A 23,075-nucleotide genomic window follows, 5' to 3' on the forward strand; every position below is an offset into this window, starting at 1 on the left:
AACTCTAACATATGTAGAGACATACAGAGAGAGGTTTATTTATGTTAAACTTTTATTAAATCAGGCTAGATATCAAACCACAAACTCCTGGCTTCTGAACTGCTCAGTTCAATGAAAGGACTCGGCCTAAGGCACTTAAAGGCATCTCTTCAATTACATTACAATCTTCTGCCAGAACTTAGAATCACTTTGCAACAAAGAAGCCTATGAAAATGTGAAGTTTCACAGTAGTACATTTTTGTCAGCAAGAACATTTTGTAATCTTTGGATTATGACATCTTCATCACTGGCTGAAATATGGATCAGAGTTGGCTACTACAACATCAGATTAAAAAGTGGCATGAGGATATGAATAAAACAACAACAAACGAAGAAATAGTGTTTGATTTGACACATCACAACAGGCTCAGGTCTTCACAGCACTGAAGTTCAGCAATCTGTAGAAAAACAAGATCCGTTCTAAGGATGGATGAGATAGCACACAGTGAACCCCCCAAATCACTAATCACTTCTAGGGGAAGACAGTAAAAGGGAGAAGCAAAATCAAATGCATTAACTTATGCATGGATTTTTTTCCCCTCTCTCTTCTATTTATTTCTTCTACATCTTTTCCCTTCATTTCTTACAGTTTCTATCTCTGCATTGCTGAACTGTGTTCTCCTCTCTCTCCTCTTCTCCAGTTCCCTTCAGGAATTCCCAACCTTCTGTTCTGTATCTCTCTCCTTTCATTCCCCTTGCCTATGCTGCTGCTTTTCCTTTTGCTGATGCCTTTCCTTCTGGCACTAAACACAGTAGGCTCATCTCCTCTCTAGAAACACCTCTTCTTTTGGGCCCATTTCCACAGCCTGTACCTTCTCCATCTCCCAGTTAGTATATTACCACCTCATTTCCTCCCCAGATCCTTACACCGAGGCAGGTGTGTGAATGGAAACTGTTTGGTGAGTAGAGAAGCTGAAGCCAGATTGCTCTCAGTTTTTCTCCTGTCTTGTATCTTTTCTGTCACCCCTTCTCTCATGATACCTGGCTGTTCTGTTGGAAAACAGGCAGTATATATAGCTAGTAAGGAGAGCACCACTTGTCTCTAGCAGCAGTCCCTGGGAATGAAGGTGTATCTAAATTCCCAAAGGAAAACCAATACAGCCTATAAATTTTAGCACCTAAATAAATTTGAATAAACTGCTTTGTTTTACAGCTGTTCTTTCCTCACAGATCTTAACAGGAAATGGAGGAGATCAGGATCTTTGAATACTCCGTGTGCTTTCACTAGCAGCCTCGGGTACGTGAATTTTAAAATGATATTTTTTTAAAAAAAATATTATTTTTTTAAATTTATGTAGCAAAACTCTGAGGCATTCTTTGGCTGTATTTTCTATGGTGTGGCTAAAATTTTCTTGGTTTAAGTACATACCAGAAGTGACTGCAGTTAGTACTTGCACAGATTAGGCCTGCTCTATAACCAAAATATTCCTACAAGTAGTAACTCTAGAGTACAGGCAGCATGGCAGAAGGCTGTACTCATTAAATGCTACTTATACTAGCAATCGCTCAATTGATACTGCTGTTGTAACTAAGATGCTGATATCTCTAAAGCTTACAAGCTTAAGTTAGGAAGAAAGAGGTGCTAGTCATGCAGCTAGCTATATTTTTAAACCAACAGCTCCTGAGAATGAGTTAAGGAGCTTCATTTAATGGCAAAATATGCCGAGTTCATATATCGTGCAACTAACAATGGCACTAACAACCATCCTCTTCCAAAACTAATGAGCTCTGTTTCCTTAGGGTTGGAAGCTTTCACCTTCCACTACAAAGTTTATACATTTCACGGAAAGAAAATGAGCACATCGAGAAGACTATGCTAAAAATCTACCAGCTCCTAAGGAACAGGTCTGCTCCACAAAAGCCATACTCCACAGATGTGGACCACACTCCAAAAGCTGAAATGATACCTAGATATGTATCTTTTCAGGAGGTCTGTTGGAGGAGGCTTTCCCAAACATTTTAATTTGTTAAGGTTGGATGTTAAGAAAGGCCAGTAAGGTTCATTATGTACATGAAACCAACACTCACCACCTATCAGTAGGAAACAAGTGATTATTCCACACATTTACAAAAGGTTTCTGAAAATGAAATCAGGTGACCCAACACAGCAGTCCTAAACAGGTTTCTTATGCAAAGATTTCAAATCTGCTGGCTACTTACTAAAGGAAGAAGTAGGTTAACTCTGCAGAAAAATGCCCAGAAGCAATTACCGTAAGACCATATAGGTAATCTGCAATCCTACAAGATGTCTATGAATTATAAAATAATAATACCCTGTAACTTTAAAATGAGGTGGTTTAGTAAAAGTTTCTTATTATTGACTCTTACTTTTCATTCCTGCATGCCTTGAGTAGAACTGAGGCTGTAAAAGTAAACTGTTTCTGTTCTGTGACACTGGTTTCAGGCTTCCAGTGGCAAAATTCTTTTTCACACTGCAAATCCCGTCCAGAGCCACTGTTTGTCAAAATAATATCATTACAACTGATTATTTCAACTTGTTCTAGAATTAATGCAACTTTTAAAAAGACAGTCCCTTTGGTCTGTACAGTAATTAGAAGTAGTTAAGCAGAACACTATAATCTTCCTCCATAGTTAATGATATTGGCATCTTCACAGAGCAATTCAGATTGCTAAGGGTATATGATGCTCTCTACTGTCTGTAGAACAGCTCAGGACTGCTGGGCTCCTAACTGAAGCAGGATGCAGCTGATTTATAACGTATAAGAAACAGCAGTAATACCATCAGCGCATCCAGCATAATTTACTGGTCATACTGAAATACCAAATGCCTTCATAAAAAGACAGCAGAACAACACCCCTGTGCCCACCCCACCCCCAAAAAAAAACCCAAACCAAAAACACACAACAAAAAACCCAAACAAAACCAATGCCAGCAAAACAAAACAGCTAATTTATTTGGTGGAAAGGTTATAATTTACTAACCATCAATATATGTAAAAGAAGAAACTTAGTAATAATCTGTGTAAATCAGTAACCATCCCATCTGACAACCGTCGTTTATCAGAGCCCAGGCCACTTGGGGAGTATCTCTTAATTTTCCAGATGCATACAGATGAAAAAGGAACTGGGTACTTGCTGAATAATCTGTACACCAGCATCTGTTTGACCTTATTATACATAGTATTGTTATTCTATGCATATAACATTATGCCATACATACCATTTCAGACTGAAATGTTCCAGACATTTTTGATCCATTGGCAGATGGATACAGTGAAATACAGTTGCGTTCAGCTCCTAGTAACTTTAGACTCATGAGCCAACTGAGCAGACCAAAGTTAACATCTGCAATTCAGCTACTAATCCAGAAGCCCTTTACAGTCAATGGGAAAAGAACAGGCACTTTTAGAGCATGACACATGCAATGATAGGTATCTAGGGCAAGTCAGAAGAACTGTCTTTTCAAAGTGCCTTTTTCTCTCCATTTACGATAAAGAGAGCCTACATAAGTCATTCATTTGCAGGTGTGCTGTAATTGCCTAAGGAGCTTAATCACACTAATGGAGTTGCAGGTTCAAATGGTCTTACATCCAATAGGATACTGATTATATCACCTAACTTATGTACATTTTTGCCTGTGGATCTAGCTGTTTTAAATTACCGTTGAATGAGTTTAGACTTGGGTCTTAATCCTACATAAGAGAAACCAGATTTTTTTCAAAATGTTCCAAATTTTGAAACAAAGGCAAAAATGCCCTTACTACATTTGTGGAGGATGTAATAATTAGGAGATATAGCGGTGGACTTATTCCAACAAAATGCATCATCAAGGAATAGCTTTACTCTATGGAAGAGAATGTGGCACTGGAGAATGTGGCACTGAAGAATGAGGACTGTGTATTGTGAAGCAAAAGCATCACGGATTTAGCAGCAACAGTTGACAAATAGTTCAAGGTCCTAGTGCTGGCAGCTCTAAAATTAGATGATTCTCTCGCTCTACAGGCTACCAGTAATACAAATACTGAAATTCCATGATCAGATTTGGTATTCACATTTTAAAAGAGGAGGCAAAACAACTGGTCAGAGTACATAAAGAGCCAAAATAAAATTTATGTATACCTTCCCTGGAAGAAAATCCTGGATACATATTACACATCCAAGAAAAGCAAGGAGCTGAACCACACAAACCCAAATTATTAATCAGGCTTTTTTTTTTTTTTTTTTTTTTTTTTTTAAATACCCTAACCACTAGAACAAACTAATGAGGGAAGCTGTGGAATAAACAGCTTTACTTAGTGGAATCTACAGAGAAGCGGCTAATAATATACAATGGCTTGGCTGATAAAGGCAATAAGACCTTATAGACAACCAGATGACTGATCCTTAAACACTATAAACTTCTGAAAATTGATTTTCTACAATTAGATTAATATATCTTATGGCTGCAGGAGATCACCAGCGTGATTTAAGTTTTGTCTTGCATAGGCTACGTGGCTTCAAGTCATTCCTGCACCAAGACGAGCCAGTATTTAAACTGTGTATTGCAAATGCTGAATCTAAGTGACATTTATTAAATTGTTCCAGCATTAAGTTATCTTTCTGTTAAAAACTGCTAATTATTTCTTCTCTGATCTTACCTTGGTTTTACCTCTGGTTCTCAGAATAGAGTGAACACCTTGTTCCCTCTAAGACTTCCATGTCCTCATTTGCCTACTGTAACCAAGTCTTTCCGTAACCTTTAAGCTGTCTAAACAGACTGATTTTCTAAGTGCTTTCACTGTTTTCCTGTCTTTCATTTACATTTGTCATTCTTACCTCAACCCTTTCTTTTCAACGCCAACTTCAGTTTCAAACAGCAGAAGGGAACAAAGTATTCTAATAACTACAGCACTTCTTTCAGAGAAAAAGGTCGCAGAACCTCCCTACTGCTTGACATTTGTTACTGTTTTATTAAACTGACAGATCATACAGAATTATCCATGTTCTCATTGGTGCTGTAATTTTAGACTGAAAAAAAAAGTGAGAAAGACTATACGTAATTCTTCCATTTCTATATGCTCCCCAGGCTACTACAAACTGTGTTAGGCTGGTTTTTAAAGTAACAGTTTGCCACACTCTTCAAAACAATTTATATTTCATTTCCCTGGCAAACACTTATTTGCTGCTAAGGAGGATTACCTGCAGCTGGATGTTTAGTACAGCATGCTTCTTTCCAGAAATAAAGATCTTCTTCAATTATTTCTTTAACTCTCCTAGGTGGCTCAACATACGCAATTTTTTCCCCTGTTAGTAAAGATAAATTACAAAAGAACCAGTTATTTCAAATCCCCTGAACGTTAACGTTGCTTTGCCAAATGTAACATAATTTCATGCTGCTCTACTTCTGTCTTTAACACGCTTCAAGTCAAATAATTTATAAATGCACGGTACCATTCAGTCAGGCCCTGCTCCCCCGTATCGAGTGATTCCTCTTGGCGAGAGCATGGTGAGGGAGCGAGGGCATCAGCCAGGCCCAGCTCCCCGCTATGAGAGCGTGGGGATGAGCCAGGCCCAGCTCCCCGCTATGAGAGCGTGGGGAGGGAGCGAGGGCATAACCCGGGCCCAGCTGCCCCCTATCTCACGACGGGAGCACGGTGAGGCGCCGAGGGGACGAGCTGGGCCGCCACACAAGAGCCAGAGCCACCCCTGGGCACCCGGGATGCTGTGCCTCAGCGGGCCAACGACCCCTGGCAGGGCCACGGCCACGCACGGAGGCCTCCGAGGAGGTGCCCTGGCTGAGGGTACTCTCCAAGGAGCTGAGGAGGCCCGAGGGCCCCCCGCGGCGGCGGGGCAGCCACCACCTGCCCGGGCACTGCCCGTGCTCCTGCCGGGGGAGACGTGCGACCGCCGCGCAAAGCCCGACCCCCCGGGGGGACACGCCGGCGCGGGAAAGGGAGGACGCAGCGCGGGGGTGGGGGGGGTACGGACAGTGAGGTGGGCCCCACCGCCGGGCCGGGGCACCGCCGCGCTCACAGGGCTGCCCGCCTCCGGCCGCCACCGGCTGCTCCTCGCTCGCCGCCCTCATGGCTGCCGCCGACGCCCGGGCAGGTAGGAGGCGGGCGGGTCGTTGCCAGGGGAGCGGGCCGGGGCGGCTCTGCCCCGCTGGCGGCGGGAGGCAGCGCGAGGGCGGCCTGCGCCCAGGCCCCGAGCCGGACGGGGCCGCCCCGCCCCCTCGTACCGACGCGGGCGGGCCGGGGCCGCCGCTCCCGGGCACAGCTGGGGGGCTTTACCCCTTCCACCCGGCAGGGTTAACGGCAGCGGCCTCCGAGGCGGGGGGCGGCCGGTCGCCATCCCCGGGGGACAGTGAGCCACGGCCACCTCACGCCCGCTTGGGTCACAGGGTGGGTGAGGGCTCCAGGTATCATCGGGAGCTCCTCGTTTGTGTCAGTGTCACTGCACTCAGAAACCGGCACAAACATCAAAAACGTTTTATACCCCTGTGGGGTGTCACCACTGGCCTGCCTGGAGAAAGGACGCCTCGTCGTCCCCCCCCGGAGGCGGCAGCAGACTAACAGAACTAAAGACAAAAGAGCCCGGTTTAACGGGATGGATCATGTAGATCTAATACTCAGAAGTACTAGCTTGGTTTTAATAACACTTTTCATAAAAGGAGACATATTGAGGTGCTGTTCATAGGACTGAAGTGGACTTGACTCCCCTTGTTTTGCCACTGTTAAAAGTTTTGAGAAAGAACTGCGGCTGGAAAAAAAAAAAAAAAAAACAAAAAACAAAAAGCAGAGAATGCTGCCGACAGGTGCACAGGGAAGCTGTCCTGCTCCCCTGGCTGCCGGCTGTGCCCCGCAGTAGCTTCCTTGAAATCAAGACTTTGCATATGGTAGTGAGACTTTATACAATACAAACCAAGTTTAGTTACACAAATGCATGACGTAACCCATTTCTGTATTTTTTCTTGATGCATTTCAAGGTGTATTCATCTTCCACAGGTGTCCTGAAACCAAACTTTCAAAACAGTAAGCATTAAAAATCATCTTGTACCATTCACAGGTCGGAGGCAGTTCTCTGTTTTGTAACAGAAGTCCTAACCCGACCTCTAGAAAGTGCCCTCTACAGTTGCTTGACCAGAGCACCAAATGTGGGCCAACATACCCCAAGCCTGCTGCTGCTGTTGCAAATATACTTCAGCTCTGTCGGTGGTGTCTGGAAGGAGCTTGGAATCACTAAGGTGTCTGCATGGGGCAACAAAGTGTTTTGTTACAGCCCTCGTATGGATTTACACTACTTCAGGTTTTACATTCAGTTGATTAACAGGGAGAAGCAAGTTTCTCCCCTCTGAATTACAGATGGCATGAAGCTCAAAACCATGCCGCATGCCATTACCATGGGAAACCTTTAGTATGCTAATTCCCACGCAATACAGATCATCTACTGGGCTGACAGCACTGCTGAAGTTCTACCAGTATCCTTCTAAACCACTATTGATGAAAAAATATCTACCTGCTCAGAGTAATTGTTTTGAGATGTACTGTAATGATACTTAAAAACCCTTACCTGTTAGTTACTTGCATTTAGTAGTCATTTTTGGCAAAAAATTTACACTTGAACTGAGGCGGTAGAAAGAAAAAAAAAAAAAGACAGGAAGTACATATTTTACTGGACCTTTCACAAATAGCTGAATAATCCAGAGATGCTGATTCTCCAAAAGAAGTTGAAAGATTGAGAGATGCAGACTAGTACAGATGATGTGAACAGTAACACAGGTAAATTAAACTCTCACACCAATTCTAAAAATCATAGAATTTTCCACTTGCTAGCAGAAAGGCTGAACTGACAAGCAGAAGCAGCAAAATATGTCTCTTATGAAAATTTATACCATTAATTAACATTTTTCTGCTAAGCTAAACCAAACAGTACTTGGCGCTAAGAGCTGCCTAGTGTGCTTCAGGTTAAGGGCCCCAAGTCTTCACTGCAAACCAGTGAGATTCTAGCTGGCATGACTGCAGAGAAGCTGCACTCAAGTGTGTGCTGAAGGCCTCAAAATCTTAAGAAACAACCCAACAAACCCACCCCCACCACCTTAAGTTTGGTTAAACAATGGCAGCCACATTCAGAAGTCCAGCTCAGATGTGAATGCCTGGGATTAGTAACACAGGCTATTGCAAATTAAAAAGGCATCAAATAAGCAAATAAAAGAATGGCCTGGAAATTAAGGAATTTTGAGGGAAAATACCAGTAAAGTTTTTAAACTATGCTGAATATTTGAGCTGGAATGAGGGATTCTCTTTGGGGATTCAGAAGTGGAACACTGCCAAGTGCGTCCTGCACTAAATTAGCTGTAACTACATCAGACACAACATTATGTTGGCTGTTTATCCTCACACAGCTGAGGTTCCTTTGTTCTAATGCCCTATCCATGACATTAAAACTTTACTCCTCAACTTAATTTACAAGCAAAAAGTAAATACGATCTTCATGGAAAGTAATTTGCTTGAAAGTACCAGAAAAAAAACCTCACCAAAACTACTTTATCTTCCTATGAATAATACTTCTGATTTATGAACAAGCAATTGCATTAATAATTGAGCTTTCAGTTAAAAATATGACAACAAAAATACTTAGGGCTAAATATTTTATTTTATAATAAGCCTTACATGAGAATCACTAAACATTTTGTGTATCACTCAAATAAGTTACATTCATTCTGAGCTTTCATGCAGCTTTAAAAAAGTTAAAATTTCTCAAAAAATAATTTTCAAGTGGGCTGTAATAAACTGCATAACCAAGCCAGAATTCTTTCACATCAAGTAAATATTCCAGTTTTCCCTCCTGCTTTGACAGTACAGGGCAATTACAAAGGCCCCTCGGAAGCTGCACTAACAAAATGGAAACTCACTGAAATTACTGACAGTTTCTGAATACCTCGAATAACAGCAGTAACACTTCTAAGTATGTGTGAGGCCACTGAGCAGAGTTGCAAGAAGTGCACTCCGTAGCACTCCGCATCGAGCATCAAAATAACCACAATCTCACTTTCATTTTGAAATTTGAGGGGGAAAAAGAATCCAACCACATTCAAATTCTGTTGGTCAAGAGAAAGCTTGGTTTTGGTGTTGTTTGGAATGACATTTTTCCAGCAGACATCCAGCTTCAATAAATGCTCCTTTTGATACGGAAAATAACTCAGCACTGCCTCTCCTATAAAAATATTTTTCTCCTTGCACAACCAGGTTTCATTTCTAACCTCAGACAGTCTGACTACTTTGAGAACAATCAGTCACTTCTATTGATTAAACAAACATGAAAATAAATTAATTCTCTTTAAAAAATAGTTTTCTACAGCTTTCATAACATGGAAAACAAAATTTAAAAATAGGGTCATTTTGTGCTACTGCCTTTCTTTAATTTATGGAGTGTCAATCTAAATAATTAATACATATACAAAGTTACTTCATTCTAGGAAGAACAAGAGACTTTACAGTATAAAATTCCCTGAGATACAATATGTAACTTAAAGGATCACATACTTCTCTATTCTGTTTACACCATAATCACAAAGTAACGTTACTTCTTCTCCTTATAAAAAACAGAAGAAAATTATCTTCCTTTTTTTCCCTCCACCCCAATATTTTAAGGCATGGAATAAAACACTTTTTCAAAGCATATTCAGAAAGACTCTTCTACTTAAAATAGAAAATAACTTTGCTTAATTTTTACAGATGGATTATATATGTCACCCGCAACATTTTGTGGAGTCTGGTACCTGATCTACAAACCAATTTGCTCAAGCAAATGTTTTATTCATCATTAAACTTCAGCTCTACAAAGTGAATTACAAAAACCAGTTCTTAGCCTACACTAGCTATTAGCCAGTGGAGTGGATGAGCCAAGAAGCAAAGCAGATTTACAGAGGTGCTGTATTACCAGCTTCAGCAGCTGTAGACCAAGACTGAATTCCTTCCAAATCTAAAGGGAAAAGCGTGCAACGCGCATGTAAGAATGCTGAAACTAGAAAAGGCTGCTTTTCTCCCAACACAAGTACTCTGCAATAATTATTGCAAGATTGCAGTTTTCATTATACAACTCTTGAAAATACTCAATATGTAACTTACAAATATAGCACAATGTGATCATCTTATTCAAACATGATGGTTTAATTATTGCATAGCTCTTCTCTGAATTTTACAAAACACTAGCTCATCAAAGATTTCAACTGCTTTTCTTAGAGAGGCTGAAAAAAAAAAGTATCAGCTGCCATCCGTGGAAATTCCCGTGCTCCCGTAGCCTGATCTTCTGCCTGTGGCATCACACAGAACTGTGTGTCTGGAAACTTTCAGAAAATGCTAAAAAATTTAGAAGGACTGAAAAAAATGCACTAGTTTCAGCAAGAGTGATAAAAAGTAGTACAATCTTAAATATTATTCCACCACTTTTAAGATCAGAGGTTTGTATACATTTACATGAACTGCAATAAAAACTGACCTGAAAAAAAGGCTAATTCAAAGCGAGACAGATTCTATCATCCTGACACTTAGCTATTAAGTGTAGCTATTAATGCTATACTTAAATTAGATTTGTAAGATTATCAAAACCAATTTTAAGGGAGTAGTAGCCCTGGTAGAGAAACAAGATAGGCACACCAAGAAGAACATGCTTTTGCTTTAAACAATCACTTAAGACCAGTTCAAGTGAAAATGCACCATTAGGGACCAGCCCTACTACACTCCACATTGCATTGACTGCCTTCTCTCCTTTCCTAACAAAATCTACAGCAACTCTGGCACTAACAACAGAAAGGTTCCTGAAGTACTTTCAGCCATCCTTCCTTGCACAAAAACTGAAGTGAATAAACATAGGGGCCAGCAAGATCCGATCTGGTAAATCTGTGTGCATTATTAATGAACTTCTTTATTATTAGGTTTTTTGCAACAATCCTTGGCTCTATGCTTACCTAATCATGGGGAACATAAAATTTAAAATAAATTACAGTAGGCTGCCAGCTCATAAATCTTAAAAGCAACTACCTGACAACCTGTACCGCTCAAGTCAAGTCTAATCCTCTTCTAATCTATATATGACTCACAAATGCCAATAAACTCACCTCTTCTGATGCCCACCTTTTATTCGTAACTGACTTTCCCTTTTCCCCCCTGTTCTGTGCCCATGATTTTACTTCAAGTGAAGCCTCTGGCTAACTCCATGGATTATCCAGCTCCTTAAATAGAAGCTGGATGAATCCCTTAATCATTTGTGCAGGACTCTTGTGGGTTATCATTTTTTGCCACCAAACCTTATAGTTGCAAAGGGCAGGGAGGGCTCAGCTTCCTGAGGCTGTGTAATCACGACTGAAGTTTCTTGATGGATTTCACCAAGCAAGATCACACATAAACAAAAAGTAACTGTACACTGACTATTAGGAAGACTCTGGCAGAATGGCAGTCTAAAAGGGAATAACTACCATAAATGTTCCCGATAAGCACTAAGAGAAGGAATTTTTATCTTAGGAACCTATTTAACGACTGAAAAACTGAGCCAGAAACCCCCCCTCAAAGTCAAGGAAAAAGAATAGTAATTTTTTGCCCTTTTGATACTCTCTCCTCACACACACGTTCTGTATTTTACCAGCAGATCTTGTTCTTAGATCTTACTAGCCTTTTTGGAAGTCAGTGATTTGGGACTTGAGTTTAGCCAGCGGGGGGTGGGTAATTACTGGTTTACAAACATCAAAGTGGCATTCTGAGTAGTCTGTCACCCAGCAGAATTTTTAAAAACGTGTGCCATAAACCAAAACCATCACTAAACAACAGGACTGTCTCATGATACTAAAGAATTAAGTTAGCCTCTCTGTATACATGTTCAATATAGTAATAAAAACTCTGTACTTGTGAGCCTTTCCCTGCTTTTTCCTATACGGCAGTAATTTTGCGAAGAAAAACAAGCAGATTCCTGTAAACATTTTCTAATTCCTGAATGAAGGAGGGTGGCAATGTTCTAACTTCTTTTCTACAATCTATCTTTTCCCATACTTAAAAGTTCTTCACTTTTATACAGGATAAATGTGCCTATGGTTTTGGTAGGCAGTGGAAGTAATACTCTGCATCATCTGAGCAGTTTGTTCCACTTGGATCCACTCCCCTCCATGCACTTTTTCCTAAACGGAATTATTATTTGGCTCAAAGCATTATTAGTTGGCTGCTGCCATTTCAAACATCGCTAAAAAGTGCTACTGTATCATTACATTCTTACGTTCAACATTTGCGGCTCAGAATTTGTCTGCAAAGAGTTTTCACATGCATAAAAATCACTGTCAAAAATATTCACTTTCGTCTTCAGAGTACGGAAAGCCAGGGCTGATGATGTATCCCCTGTAAGCAGAAGAAAGTTTTGTGGTCCAGGAAGCTGTCATAGCCAACAAAATTGGTTTCAGCTGTACAGCTGAAGAACTTGGCATCGGCTTTTTGTTGAGCTGTGCACAACTGAAACCTTTACAGATCTGTTCAACCTCTGGAAATTTATCTTTGCTCTTGAAGAATCATCTTGCCAGATGTTTCTTTGTACTCTCCTAATTTTGCACTTTAAGGAAAACCATTCTTTTGTAGGCTTTTCACGGCTTCTTCACCCATACCTGTGCGCCTCACTGGCTGACAACAGCCTGCTGCGTCCCACCTCGGCCACCCACCCCTGCCAGCCCCATCCCTCCCCAGACAGCCCAGCCCAGCCTCACTGCCAGGAGCATCAGCTTTCAAACCAGCCAGCCAGATTTTGTACAGTCTTGATTTGGTTCCCGGCTGCCCTCACGGCCTCGCAAACCTTGCAGAAGTGCTCGTCCCAGAATGAGGTGACGTGGACCTCGTACTTCTTCCTCCAGGCAAAATACCTCCTGTAGTTGGTTTTGTTTTTATCGAGGAATTTCAGGTAGGTGGCCAGCAGCCAGGGGCTGGGGAAGTCGTCGACATGGATGAAGGAGTCGGGGGGGATGAAGCGCTCGTAGTTGGCCCTGTGGGGCCCCAGGACGATGGGCACAGTGCTGGCAGCGAAGGCATTTCTCCAAAGCTTCTCAGTGATGTAGTCGGTGTGCTGGGAGTTCTCAAAGGCCAGGTAGAACTTATAGGCCGAGACGGTCTCCACCACGCCGCCCTCGGCCAGCGCCAGCCCCCACGCCCCGTACACGTCGATGGCCAGGTGCTCCTTCAGCTGGCGGTAGTAGCGCACCCGGGCGTGCTCCTCGTTCCAGTTGCTGATGACCCAGGCCACCAGCCGTGTCTTGCGGGGCAGCACGAAGGGCCGGGGCACCGGCGGGGCGTACAGGTACCCGTAGGGCACAAAGATGTCAGAGTCCCGCCGGTAGGACATGGTCCAGTTGAAGAGGCCGGCCAGCCCCCGCAGGCCGGGCGAGTGCGAGGGCGACTCGAAGTTCATCCAGACCCAGAGCTGCCGCGGGGGGGCGCGGCGGGGGCCCGCGGGGCAGCCCCTCGGCGCCGTGCAGCGCCAGGTCGCGGTGGTGGAACAGCACCGCCTGCGCCTCGCCCAGGCGGCTCCGGTCGGCGCTCAGGCGGCAGCCCGTGATGTTGTAGCGCCGCCGGCAGTCGGCCGTGCGCCGCGGGCGGCCGAAGGGCTCCCACCACAGCAGCACGGTCACCTCGCCGCCCGGCCGGCCTCCCGCCGCCGCCGCCGGCTCCGGCAGGCGGGCGTAGAGGGCCAGGGCGGCGGCGGCGCCCAGCAGCCCGGCCGCCAGCGCCCGCCAGCGCCCACCGCCGCCCGCGCAGCCGCCGGCGCCACCGCCGCGGGCAGGCGGGCCGGCCGGCGGGGCAGCGGCGCGGCACCGACTCCATCCGCGCCTCCCGCTGCCGCCGCTCTGCCCTTCGTGGCCGCCGTGGGGCAGCCGCGGGGCCGGGGTCGGCCAGCGCATGCTGCGGCCGGGGCTGCGGCAGCCGCCGCCGCCGCCTCTCCGCCCCCGGCCCCGGCAAGCGGGGAGGTGCCGCCGCCGCCGCCCCTCCCGGCCGCGCCGGCCCGCCCCGGGGCACCGCCCTGCCGCGCCCCCGCCGGCCCGCGGCCGCTTGGCCAGCGGGGAGAGCCGCCCTGAGGCTGCCGGCCGCGCCGCGGGGCCTCGTCCGTCCGTCCCCGGGTGGCTGCCGCCGCGGGGCGTTGAGGGGCCGCGGGCAGCATATGGGCAATGGCAGCCCGGGGCTAGCCCAGGGGGCCGCCAGCAGGTCCGGGCAACGGCAGCCCGCGCTCTCCGGGCCGCTCGGTTGGTCGTCCCCGACTCGGAGCTGCAGAGGGAACCCGTGTGCCTGCACTGGGGAAGCCCACCCCCCCCCCCCCCCCCCCCCGGCTAGGGGCCAGACCCCAGGGAACAGAAGAAGGGTCGTGGGGATGGCTCGCATGGGGTAGCGGGGCACCCGCACCCTGCGGGCTGTGGCGGGCTGGCGCCGCTTCGGCTGGGCAGGGGAGGGAAAACGTAAAGAACGGCCCGTGGGTCGGGATGCGGACAGGGAGGGGTCGCTCAGCAATTGCCGTCACAGGCAAAATCGGCTCCGCCTGGGGAAATTAGTTTAATGTATTAACATTCAAATCACAGTAGGATAATGAGAAGTCAAACCCAAACCTTAAAACACCTTCCCCGCACTCCTCCCTTTTTCCCCGAGCTCAATTCTACTTCACTCCCATATTGTCTCACTCCTCTCATCCCGAGCGGTGCAAGGGGGCAGGAACGGGGCTGCGGTGAGCGCATCACCCGCTGTCTCTGCTGCTCCTTCCCCCTCGCACTCTGCCCCTGCCCCGGTGCGGGGCCCTCCCACGGGAGACAGCCCTGCACGGGCTTCTGCAGCGCGGGGCCTTCCCGGGGCTGCGGCTCCTCACGGCCTGTCCCGGCGGGGCCCCCCGCGGGGCGCAGCCCCTCAGGCCCAGCCGGCTCCAGCCCCCCCGGGGGCACCGGCCCTGCCCGCAGCCCGGCCCCGGCCCGGGCTCCTCCCCGCGGGGCCACGGGCCCTGCCCGGAGCCGGCTCCGGCGCGGCCCCCGCGGGTCACAGCCCCCTGCGGGCACCCCCTGCCCCGGGCTGCGGGGGGGAGCTGCTCCCCCGCGGGCTCCGTGGGCTGAGGGGCACAGCCTGCCCCGCCGGGGGCTGCCCTGCCCTGCCCTGCCCTGCCCTTCCCCGCGGGCTGCCGGGGAGCCTCTGCTGCGGCGCCCGGAGCCCCCCCGGCCTCCTCCGGCCCGGCCCGGCCCGGCCCTGCCCCCGGGGGGCTGCGGGGCTGCTGCTCGCCCCTCCCGGCCCCCCTCGCTGCCGCCGCTGTTCCCCCCCGCGTGGGTTTTTCCCCTTCTCAGCCCCTTCTCCCCGCGGCGCTGCCCCCGCGGCTGCGGGGCTCGGCCTCGGCCAGCGGCGGGCCCGGCCTGGAGCCGGGGGGCAGCGGCTCTGCCGGCCGGGGGGAGCTGCCCGCAGCCCCCCGCAGCAGCCGGCCCCCGGCACCGGCACCGACACCCGGCCGCGCAGACCCCCTACATGTGCGCAGGTAGGCGCGTGAGGCAAGGGACCACCGGTGGAGGACAGCCCTGCCACGAAGGCCGACCCAGCCTCACATCTCCCTACCCTGGGAGGCGCAGGGCTGCCCCGCTGCTTCCTCTGAGCCCTTCTCGCTTTTTTCTCCCCGCCCACACCTGGAACAGTCAGAGGGCTTAAACTCCAGCAAAAGGGTTTTCCCACAGGAGCTGAACTATGGTTTATGTGCTGTATTCTGTGCCCTTGCGGGGAAGTACTTTGGAAGATGCAGAGGGTTTTCTTTTAAAACAGTTGCAATTTAGACAATGAAGTTGAGAGAAGCTTTGAATAAAGAAAAAAAAAAAGTTACATCAGCCACAGTAGCTTTGAATTCCTGTCAAATTCAGTGTCAAGCACCTCTAAAAGGATCTACAATGTGGAAAACTAAAAGTAAAGAAATTAGAGGAATTTTTTGTCCTTTTAAAACTTTCTTAGAAATATATACATTTACAATAAAATGTCACACCCATTTAAAAGCTACAGAACCCTGTGGATGCCAGAAAATTACTTTTTCCAGCTCTGTGTGTGGAAAAGTGTATCGGATCAGCTCAAAACTTACCCCCCCCCGCCCCTGTCATTTGCTTCAGTGAACTGAGAGATCATTGATTCACACAGTTCAGAGACTGTTTGTACAGAACTGGAGAGTTTCCAGCTCTGACCTACGCATTTTCATATCCAACAGCCATAAATCCAAGGTCCTCTCACATGGATCTACTGAAGGCAGTGGAGTTACACCAGGCCTAAGTTCTCACTGCCCATTTGGATTGTAGCACAGCTTTCACATACCACATAGACCAAGACCTTGTCTCTATATTAGGAAAAAGAAGTGGTTCAAGCCTATTTACTCCGCAAAATGAAGAACGGTTGTGTGTGACGTTGGTGTTAGGTTAGGAGCTAGGTAGCGTGCATCTATAAAGTTATTAATTGCACATAAAAGTGCTTGCAGATTTCCATTGTCCATGTTGTAAGCACTCATGAAATATAAGAAACACCAACAGTTGTGGTCATAGCCAGTATCATACTTCCCCTGCTCCAACATACCGCCTTGGTTGGAAGGGGTCTCTGGGAGTCACTAATCCACCCTCCCACTCAGAAGAGCATCACTGCCAGCACTGGCCAAGGTGGTGGCTGGACTAGCACTAGGATGTTGAAAATGTTCAAGGAGAGAGACTCCACATCACCTCTGGCAGCCTGTTCCAGTGCTATGTTACCCTCTCGGAGAAGAATTTTTTCTAATGTCCAACCCTGAACCTCCCAACCTGGAATTTCTGGTGGTTGTCCCTTGTTATATCCAAAGAGAGTGGCTCCATCATTTTCATAACTTACCTTCAGGTAGTGGCTGGCTCCCATTAAATGATCCCATCGCCTCCTCTTCACATGACTAAACAAGACCACCTCCCTTAACCTCTCCCCTTGTGTGCTGTAGGATCTCTCATCATCTTGGTAGCCTTCTGCTGAACCATGTTCTCAACATTCTTTTTGAACTGGGAGGCTGGGAACTGGAGACAGTATTCCAGGTGCTCCTTCACCAATGGGGGGGAATAATTACTTTCCTGTTTGCTGGACGTGCTTCTCATGTGGCCCAGCAAGTGACTTCCTTTATTTTTGAGGCGAGCTCACACTCAGCTTGATGTTCACGTAGCCCCCAGGTCCTTTCCAGCCCGGTTGTTTATCAGCCAGCCAGTTCCCAGCCTGTACCAGTGCATGGCAGTTTTCTGCTCTGTATGTAGAACTTGCTTTTTGTCCTTGCTGAACTTCCCAAGATTTCCGTTGGCTCGCTCCAGGGCCTCTCTGCGTTGAAGTTGTACAAGCCAAGATCTTAACCCTGCTTTCTAATTTAGTACTGTCTGCAAAATAATGGTAGACAATAGTAGCAAAAAAACTTTTTAGGGCAATAAACATAGCACCTGTCTTGACAAATAACACTGATTTTAGTCACGAAATGAGAATCTGGGAAAATTCTTCTACCACAGTAGAAAACTGCCAACAAATGTAGAAATACAATGCCAAGGGACAGTCAAATCCTCTGAGGCCATGAGCTGTACCTAGAATCAATCCAGAGCTCATCCGATACAACAAACTACCTAAAATGAGCATAATCCCTGGCCTGCCTTAATTAAGCATTCAAAGGATTCACAGTGGTCTAAAAGCCCTTCTGTTAGTGATTTTGTTTACTTAGGCATTTTTGCAAACAACGTAAGAGATTTGGGACCCATGAAAGTCAGTGGGAGAGCTCAATTGACTTCCTTGGAATTCTGATTCACTCAATATATTTGATCGTATCAGCTGCAATGGCAGTTCCTATTTTCCTTCGGGAACTTAAATTTCAGCATTGATATATGACTTTGGAGGAGCCCTTGTCTAGTCAAGTTTTCATTTCCATTGCTTGAAGATGTGATGCTAAGCCATTCCAATTCCAAAGCCTAGCCAACTACATTGGTGATGCCAGGCCTGATCCTGCATATGGTAAACTCAACAAAAATGTTGGCTTTAATTCAGGGTTTATGAAATGTTTCAGAACAACTCAACATGGAAGCCTTTTCAAGGCAAGTAGTGACAAATCTGAAAATAAAATATACATGTTTTCCTTGTGAAGATTAATAGCAAGAGTTGGCTAGTTACTTTTGGGTTGTTGCAGTCTCGCAGTGAAACTTCAGTGTGACATTCAGCTGCACTGCAGTGACATCCATTTTAAGACTTGTCACATGGGAACAAATCTGCTGAATTATTTAGCATGAAATCAAAACAAGGCTCTCTATATTCATCAACACACCATCAGCTAAAGCTCTATGCTGCATATTGAAGAAAACTATTACTGAAATCCACAGTAAGTTGTGATGGTATATACCATGATGGAAATGCAGTATTGTAATGTTTCCTATCTGTCATCTTACAGCAAATAAGGATTAGATCGATTCAAAATGAGAGGAAAGTAGCCTGAAATGTTTCTATGAATAATACTGCCTCTGTAAGTTAATTTTCGTGTTATACCCACCTCTGTGGAGACTAAATACGTGAGACTAAAACATTTACATGTTGTGTATAGTCCACTAGTTCAGAAATCTAAGCAGAATTTATATCTAGAGCATGAGAAAACCTGTTTTTAAGGTATATTTTAGATTTTTTGCAAATTAGAGATCCAAATGTCTTGCTATTGCTATCTGTCTTCAAATCCCTCGCAATGTGGGAGATAGCACAGAAATACATTTTAGTTAGATATCATAGTCACTACTGAAAATAATTATAGCTGTGCCTTCTTTGAAGAATCTAGCAGCCTTCTAGAAATTTTGGTGTAGTAAGCTTACAAGTAAGATGCAATGTGTTGCTGTACAGTGAGTCACCTCACTGTCAGGACCACAGTTAGAAGCCCAGCATCCTCAGACCTGCATGCTGGTGAGGAATTTCTCCTTTTTAATGTCTCATTTCTCTTCTAGAAAAGAAAAACCAGCCTGGCAGTAACCCCCATCAGCTCCAGTTTGCCTCATTTCCACCGTAAGACACATGGCATGATCATGATCAGCTACTCTGCACTAGTAGGGTTTTGTCAAGCATTTTTGTTCACTCTGACTTGGGAAAAACTCCACAAACGCCATGGGGAGGTACAACATGATGAAGTTCGAGTAGCGTTACCAGATGCCTGCAGATCTTCCAGAGGGAACACACTTGGTTTTGTCTGCTTCAGTGGTAAACCAGCCCAGCAGATAGCTCCATGGACTGAGGACCACACAGACTTCTTGGAGCTGTATACACAAATTGGGGAACTGTGGTTTAACTGCTCTGTAGAAACCACACTAAGCTCTAACGTTGCTGATAGGAATTTAAAATAAAAAGCTAGCTGCTAGTAACAAAGCTGTTGCAAAATAGAAAAATATTTTGCTGCTTTGAAGGTTAAATGTTTGCCATTTCTAACAGCAGTAAACATTTTTACCTAGAGCTTCCCAGCTGAATTCCTCTTCTACTCTGACTCATTCTATTTTGTCACACTTGAGAAGTAGTTAAGCCTAGAAAAGTCTTTGAAGTTATTTGTCAACTTCTTGCAAACACAGTTTAAAAGCTACTGCAACACGTGGCTGTGTTTTCAGCCACAGCTATTGAGTCAGACATTCTGTTGACCAAGCAAACCTTGTGGAGTTTTTTATCCTAAGAAAACTTGATCATCTTCAAAGCATGGCAGCATGCTACCTGGTACCAAAATGACACTAAGAATGACTTTGAAATCTCTTCTTCATAAGTAGTCCCCATGGTTTCAATGCAAGTTTTTGCCAATTAAGATCCTAAATCCTGTATGAAAAAGAGTGATAACAGTTCTGTATAAATGGCACGCTGTATTTTAGTGTAATTTGATTACCTAGGGTTTCATATTCAGGATTATTATCTTTCTGCATGGAAGTTTAAAATTGTGAAATATGACTAGACATAAGCGATTCAGTTGAAAGGTGATGCCTGCCTCACTGGATGAGCAGCTTCTGGACAGACAAGACCACATTATTGCACACACAGCAAATGTGATATTAAAATATTCTGCCTCGCTACAGTTCTGCTTGTGACTGTGAGCAGGGCTGGATTAAAACTATGTGACCTTGACACTTCCAGACCAAGGCACAGGCATGAACAAATGTGCTGTGGCACACTGTGGATGGAGGATCCCATCCCAGAACGCTCTTTGACCTTCCATTGCAACATCTTTGTTGTTCACCAGGGTAGACCAGAGCCCAAATCAGAGCAGAAAACTTCCTACCAGAACCACATGATCCTCAGACACTTTGATGTGTGTGTGTACAGCAAGCCAGAATTTGGGTCTGTGGATATTTGCTAGCAGTTATCTTGACTTTCCATTTTCCTTGGGTTTTTTGAGCATTGGTCTCCCATCTTACGCAGCAGCAGTGGCAGGGGCAGTGCTGTGCAGTCAGCACCGATGCTCTCATTTTACCTAGTGAGCATTCCCCAGGCCAGAGGGCAAGGGTTTGTAATGGAGCTTTTCTTCAAGCATCTTTGAAGCTCAAGCAACAAGGTGACATTTCAGTCCAGGAGACAAGACTAGCTCTAGTTCGAAGTGAATCTCCTAAACCACATACAGTCTAGTTATGGGGCTCTCAATACTCATTGCTTTAAAAACTTGATCCCCTCCTATTGTGCCTCATTGCTTGATAATGTAGATGTGACCTTTGAAAGATGTCAGTGTTTGAACATTGCTATTAATACATGGAAGCAATGATAACATTTGTCTTTTAAAACAGTAGTGTTTAGTTTCAAAAAGAAATAATACCAAAAAAAAATTAAGAGAAAATGGTAGCTGAACAGTTAGTAAAAAAGTCACTGCAATAAGATGTGACCACAGTTAATTTCAATTATCTGACACCCCATTTAATGAAACATATATTATCAATATAATAGCAATATTAATAACATTACTATAATATTATGCAATGTTATTATATTTTTTAAATTGCTTTGTTTTATTCAAATGAAAGATGAGACACATAAAAAGGTCATGAACATAAATATACTGGATTAGCTAAAAATTACCCAAGCCTCATAATTTAAATAAAACATTCAGCAGAAAAGATCTAAAAGACATTTCTCCATTGTACAAGGCTGCACAAAAAGGAAGAGAGAGCAAAGGAGCAAGAGATTCACAAATCTGCCTTTGTTGCAGCAAAACTGAGCTAATGCAGGAATCCAGGATAGACCCAGAAAGTCTTTTCATCTGGAAAATTTTAAAACAAGATCATGAAAAAAACACTACTAAGAATGAGAAAGCAGGGGGAGGGGAGTAGAATAAAAATGAAGCAAGGAGCAGTAGTGAGATGTAACAAGCTTAATCAAAGGCCTCTATCTGAAAGCCCAGTGTTTCTCAAACAGTATTGTGTGGTTCATCATCAAATTTGCATCTAAAAAGGGAGAATAAGGTTTTCAAAAGCAGCTAGTCCTCTCGTGCCTCAGGTGCCATTTCCAGTGCCAATATTTTTTTTTCTTTTAGAAGTGAAAATGCTGAAAAGAGTTGGCTTGGAGCCAGCGAAGGGTGGGGTGTTCTTTTTCCCTTCTCACTGATACAAAAAGAAAACCAAACTTTTAGTGTCAGAGAAGGGTTCCTGACAACCTAAACCACAAGCATCCCATTTCATTCACAGATAACTGTAAAAACAGCAAAAGAAAACAAAGTCTAGCTTCACAAAGCCTTCACTGAGACTTCATTTTTAACAGTATTCAGTGTAGTTTAAACACTTTCCTAGGATCCGAGAGCCCCAGGAACTCCCATCTCCACCTCTTAGGATCACACCTTAGAAAAGATGTGAACTATCATCTGAGGTATAAATGGGAATAAGGAGATCTTAAATTATCCATCAGTCCCAGTTCATTGTTCTCACTGCACAATACAATTAATTCCCTCCTTTAAAAAGCCAGTAACATTTATCCCACAAACATGCTGCAGGGATGTCTGGAAAGAATTCTGGCAGTGAAAACTGCAGGGTAAGCACTAAGTATTATTAATCTGGAAAATAATGTCCTACAATTATTCTAGAAATACACCAAAGTCTGATCATTACGTTAGATTGTTAAACACGAAGACAGGAACTATCATGTCCGCTAACCTGGTCCACCACCTCCTCGCCTGACTGCGGGTTGTCATCTCCCTCCCCTTCCACTCCTACTTATAGTTCTCCTCCCTGGGTTGGCCAGGCAAATGATCACTACTGTGTATTTCTTATGTTATCACAATGCTTAGGAAACAATCAGGGATCCTTCTACGTATGGTACAAACACAGTTTTTGTACCACCCGTTGAGGTGAATCTCATCTCTTCATAGCAGTTCTTAGTGCTCAAAGAGCAGACATCCCATAGTCACAAAAGCCAACTCCCCATTTTCAGCACCAGCTATGCAAACAATAGTTACAGGATCCATGCCTTCCTCCAGCCTTACCCCCTCACCAGTAGGACTTAGGAGAAGCCACCTGGGCACCCGTGTCTTTGACTCACCTTACAGTGATGTAGTCATGCTTGATAGGCTCCGTGCCTGCCCTGGCAGTATTGTTGGTGACCATGTGGAAAGAGGTGGAAAGAGCAGTAGGGAGTAAAAGTCCCAGTAAAAGGCCCAGACAAGACTCAGCACGCTCTCCACGTTGTCCCAGATCTCAGCCTCCCAACAAACCTTTCCAGACAGCACGTTGGGGAAGCAAATGGGAGCTTCCATCTCCCACAGCAGGGAGTCTCCAGCTATTCTCACTTTTCACTTCCCCCTGCATGGTTCAGGCTCAGCGAGCTCAGATGCTTTGCTGGAGGGAGCTTCCAGCCTCTCATCTGCTACCAGAGCACTGGAGCTGTGCTGCAGCTGCAAATGTCACTCCTGTCTCTGGTACCTCTTCCAACCACCAATGACCTTGGAAAGCTATCTTTTGTTCTGGTTATATACTGCACCTAGGAAAAAAATGTGGATCCTTCTAAGTGGTATGATAATACAAAACAAAGTAACGATCACTTGGTATTACCTCACCGTAATAATGGTTAAGGGTGAGAGTTAAATGACGGGTTCCGTTTCAGGTTCCATGC

General features: G+C 45.3%; 2 long non-coding RNA genes and 1 pseudogene across 4 annotated transcripts; 1 reads left to right on the top strand and 2 right to left on the bottom strand.

The window, feature by feature from the left end:
* Window positions 1–40: 40 nt before the first annotated feature.
* On the top strand, window positions 41–22,414 carry LOC121083656. Its single transcript, XR_005826439.1, has 3 exons — window positions 41–378; window positions 4,486–4,490; window positions 22,404–22,414. It is a non-coding gene; the product is annotated as an uncharacterized LOC121083656 (long non-coding RNA).
* LOC121083655 lies at window positions 379–6,209 on the bottom strand. 3 transcript variants are annotated; one of them, XR_005826436.1, is made up of 4 exons: window positions 5,968–6,209; window positions 5,179–5,283; window positions 2,368–2,493; window positions 379–437 (listed from the first exon to the last, which is right to left on the bottom strand). It is a non-coding gene; the product is annotated as an uncharacterized LOC121083655 (long non-coding RNA). The 3 variants fall into 3 exon arrangements; XR_005826437.1 differs by having other exon boundaries at window positions 6,013–6,208; XR_005826438.1 differs by lacking the exon at window positions 5,968–6,209 and adding an exon at window positions 5,431–5,924.
* Window positions 9,373–13,877, bottom strand: LOC121083654 (annotated as a pseudogene).
* Window positions 22,415–23,075: the final 661 nt, after the last annotated feature.

The sequence above is a fragment of the Falco naumanni genome, chromosome 2 (assembly GCF_017639655.2).
Source record: "Falco naumanni isolate bFalNau1 chromosome 2, bFalNau1.pat, whole genome shotgun sequence".
Lineage (NCBI taxonomy): Eukaryota > Metazoa > Chordata > Aves > Falconiformes > Falconidae > Falco > Falco naumanni.